We start from the raw sequence: 4,216 nt of genomic DNA on the forward strand, positions 1-4,216 counted from the left end.
TGACTGCCCCCCCAGGAAACCCTTTTGAGGTCTGGGAAAAACCCAAATAGTGACTGTTTGTCCATGCTTCCAGGTTTTTTCAAAATAGAAATATAACACAATTAGATGTTCTATGTCCACAAGACAACATTTAAAACCCTAGCAGGAAACGCATGCGCACGGAAACTGGGCAGTCCTGTGCAGGTTCTGAAAGTTGCGTGGAAATACGAATCACTGATGCATTTTGTTCATGTCTTATGATTCACTTGGGCAAATGAATGGATTTTCTAACAAGTTGAAGGGATTGAGTTGATTTCCTCCTTAGTTCAAAGCATTTTTGAATATTGTTGAATTTCAGTTTAATGTCTGTATTTCGTGATTCCGTGTGGGCGCGCTGTATTTTATAGGGCCCTAGTCCATGAAGTTGTCATAAGTATGAACCTAGGATATGCCCTCTGCCCCCCCCCCCCACAAGAGTGAAATATATGGTCTGGAAATGCAAGCAAGGTTTGAGCTTTTCAGTGTGTGTCACAAGGTGGACATTTCTCTGTCCCCCTAAGAGTAAGCGACACGTTGACTTTATATAGTGTACCACGAGATTGCCTTTCGCTTACGGCCATACCAGCCTGAATACGCCCGATCTCGTCCGATCTCGGAAGCTAAGCAGGGTCGGGCCTGGTTAGTACTTGGATGGGAGACCGCCTGGGAATACCAGGTCTGGGCCTGGTTTGTCCACTTGGATGGGAGACCGCCTGGGAATACCAGGTGCTGTAAGATTTTTGTCAACTCTTTGTCCGTTTTTTCCCACAAGGCTGAAATATGTGCCCTTGCTTTGAAATAAGTAAGCAAGGTTAGTTTGTTTTTCATCCAACAATCTGTGCTACAAATTATGGCTACAGTATATGCAATTTCTTCCACTTTTTGAGTGACACAAAGATGCTTATCTAAATGGTGAAAATGCAACAGCTGTTAATCAGACTCACTTTCACTTTACATAGTGCACCAAGAGAAAAGTTTTTCGCTTAGAACCACACCGGCCTGAGTACGCCTGATCTATGTCTGATCTCGGAAGCTAAGCAGGGTCGGGCCTGGTTAGTACTTGGATGGGAGACCGCCTGGGAATACCAGGTGCTGTTACCCTTTTTTGTCACTGCCTTTGGAATTTCAACTCTTTGTCCGTTTTTTTCCCACAAGGAGTTTGAAATATGTGCCCTTGCTTTGAAATAAGTAAGCAAGGTTAGTTTGTTTTTCATCCAACAATCTGTGCTACAAATTATGGCTACAGTATATGCAATTTCTTCCACTTTTTGAGTGACACAAAGATGCTTATCTAAATGGTGAAAATGCAACAGCTGTTAATCAGACTCACTTTCACTTTACATAGTGCACCAAGAGAAAGTTTCTCGCTTACGACCACACTGGCCTGAGTTCCTGATCTTGTCTGATCTCGGAAGCTAAGCAGGGTCGGGCCTGGTTAGTACTTGGATGGGAGACCGCCTGGGAATACCAGGTGCTGTAAGCTTTTTGTCAACTCTTTGTCTGTTTTTTCCCACAAGGCTGAAATATGTGCCCTTGCTTTGAAATAAGTAAGCAAGGTTAGTTTGTTTTTCATCCAACAATCTGTGCTACAAATTATGGCTACAGTATATGCAATTTCTTCCACTTTTTGAGTGACACAAAGATGCTTATCTAAATGGTGAAAATGCAACAGCTGTTAATCAGACTCACTTTCACTTTACATAGTGCACCAAGAGAAAATTTCTCGCTTACGACCACACCGGCCTGAGTACGCCTGATCTCGTCTGATCTCGGAAGCTAAGCAGGGTCGGGCCTGGTTAGTACTTGGATGGGAGACCGCCTGGGAATACCAGGTGCTGTAAGCATTTTTTGTCACTTTTGAATTTCAACTCTTTGTCCGTTTTTTCCCACAAGGCTGAAATATGTGCCCTTGCTTTGAAATAAGTAAGCAAGGTTAGTTTGTTTTTCATCCAACAATCTGTGCTACAAATTATGGCTACAGTATATGCAATTTCTTCCACTTTTTGAGTGACACAAAGATGCTTATCTAAATGGTGAAAATGCAACAGCTGTTAATCAGACTCACTTTCACTTTACATAGTGCACCAAGAGAAAGTTTCTCGCTTACGACCACACCGGCCTGAGTACGCCTGATCTCGTCTGATCTCGGAAGCTAAGCAGGGTCGGGCCTGGTTAGTACTTGGATGGGAGACCGCCTGGGAATACCAGGTGCTGTAAGCTTTTTGTCAACTCTTTGTCCGTTTTTTCCCACAAGGCTGAAATATGTGCCCTTGCTTTGAAATAAGTAAGCAAGGTTAGTTTGTTTTTCATCCAACAATCTGTGCTACAAATTATGGCTACAGTATATGCAATTTCTTCCACTTTTTGAGTGACACAAAGATGCTTATCTAAATGGTGAAAATGCAACAGCTGTTAATCAGACTCACTTTCACTTTACATAGTGCACCAAGAGAAAATTTCTTGCTTACGACCACACCGGCCTGAGTACGCCTGATCTCGTCTGATCTCGGAAGCTAAGCAGGGTCGGGCCTGGTTAGTACTTGGATGGGAGACCGCCTGGGAATACCAGGTGCTGTAAGCTTTTTGTCACTGCCTTGTGGAATTTCAACTCTTTGTCCGTTTTTTTCCCACAAGGCTGAAATATGTGCCCTTGCTTTGAAATAAGTAAGCAAGGTTAGTTTGTTTTTCATCCAACAATCTGTGCTACAAATTATGGCTACAGTATATGCAATTTCTTCCACTTTTTGAGTGACACAAAGATGCTTATCTAAATGGTGAAAATGCAACAGCTGTTAATCAGACTCACTTTCACTTTACATAGTGCACCAAGAGAAAATTCTGCTTACGACCACACCGGCCTGAGTACGGCCTGAGTACGCCTGATTTCGTCTGATCTCGGAAGCTAAGCAGGGTCGGGCCTGGTTAGTACTTGGATGGGAGACCGCCTGGGAATACCAGGTGCTGTAAGCTTTTTGTCAACTCTTTGTCCGTTTTTTCCCACAAGGCTGAAATATGTGCCATTGCTTTGAAATAAGTAAGCAAGGTTAGTTTGTTTTTCATCCAACAATCTGTGCTACAAATTATGGCAACAGTATATGCAATTTCTTCCACTTTTTCAGTGACACAAAGATGCTTATCTAAATGGTGAAAATGCAACAGCTGTTAATCAGACTCACTTTCACTTTACATAGTGCACCAAGAGAAAATTTCTTGCTTACGACCACACCGGCCTGAGTACGCCTGATCTCGTCTGATCTCGGAAGCTAAGCAGGGTCGGGCCTGGTTAGTACTTGGATGAAATATGTGCCCTTGCTTTGAAATAAGTAAGCAAGGTTAGTTTGTTTTTCATCCAACAATCTGTGCTACAAATTATGGCTACAGTATATGCAATTTCTTCCACTTTTTGAGTGACACAAAGATGCTTATCTAAATGGTGAAAATGCAACAGCTGTTAATCAGACTCACTTTCACTTTTTCACTTTACACTGTACTTCCTGTAAAACACAATCCTTGAGTGGAAATAAGACTGACTTACTGGTATTCATTTTCCAACCCCAAACTAAGGAAAAGTCTTCAATACAGGAAACTGCTTTAGAAACCTCATTCCTGTCTCTTAAAAATATTACGATTCGCCTAGCATTAATAGAAAAACAGAAATGGACATTTACTATCACAGTGACTATATGAAGAATATTAAACTTGTATACGTTCACATGAACCAGGGTCTCACAAAAATAATATTTCGATTTAGAGCAATAAAGAAATGGAATAAATTAACTGAGCAAACTAGAAACCTTTCAATATATAAGTTTAAACATTATTTAAAAACATTTTAAATATAGTATATAGAAATGTTTTGGGACTATAGTAGATGAAGAATCAATATTTCTTTAGATTGAGTATTTATTGGGTCATTATGCTAGTGTATTATGTATGTTTGTAATAGTGTGTTATATGTGAAAGTGTGTTTGTATTATAAATTGTATTTTAATGTTAAGGACTCTTGGAAGATTAGTTCAAATGGGGACTAAAAGAGATCCTAATAAAATCAATTAAATCAAAAATCTTACTAGTTGCAAATAAAAACAGTCCTTTGCACCACGCAAGTGGTTGACCTAAATTATATATATATTTTTAATACAATTTCAAATAACATTGTACCATAAATTGGTAAAAACGAATAGCCATCAAGCTAACA

General features: G+C 40.2%; 3 non-coding genes and 4 pseudogenes across 3 annotated transcripts; all 7 read left to right on the plus strand.

The window, feature by feature from the left end:
- Positions 1–587: 587 nt before the first annotated feature.
- LOC121842204 lies at positions 588–703 on the plus strand (annotated as a pseudogene).
- A 296-nt stretch (positions 704–999) lies between these two features.
- Positions 1,000–1,119, plus strand: LOC121842201 (annotated as a pseudogene).
- A 265-nt stretch (positions 1,120–1,384) lies between these two features.
- LOC121842200 lies at positions 1,385–1,501 on the plus strand (annotated as a pseudogene).
- Positions 1,502–1,743: 242 nt separating this feature from the next.
- Positions 1,744–1,862, plus strand: LOC121842203. The gene has a single exon (XR_006080993.1). It is a non-coding gene; the product is annotated as a 5S ribosomal RNA (ribosomal RNA).
- A 257-nt stretch (positions 1,863–2,119) lies between these two features.
- On the plus strand, positions 2,120–2,238 carry LOC121842199. The gene has a single exon (XR_006080991.1). It is a non-coding gene; the product is annotated as a 5S ribosomal RNA (ribosomal RNA).
- A 242-nt stretch (positions 2,239–2,480) lies between these two features.
- On the plus strand, positions 2,481–2,599 carry LOC121842202. Its single transcript, XR_006080992.1, has one exon. It is a non-coding gene; the product is annotated as a 5S ribosomal RNA (ribosomal RNA).
- A 259-nt stretch (positions 2,600–2,858) lies between these two features.
- Positions 2,859–2,988, plus strand: LOC121842205 (annotated as a pseudogene).
- Positions 2,989–4,216: the final 1,228 nt, after the last annotated feature.

This window comes from Oncorhynchus tshawytscha, unplaced genomic scaffold (genome assembly GCF_018296145.1).
Source record: "Oncorhynchus tshawytscha isolate Ot180627B unplaced genomic scaffold, Otsh_v2.0 Un_contig_3632_pilon_pilon, whole genome shotgun sequence".
Lineage (NCBI taxonomy): Eukaryota > Metazoa > Chordata > Actinopteri > Salmoniformes > Salmonidae > Oncorhynchus > Oncorhynchus tshawytscha.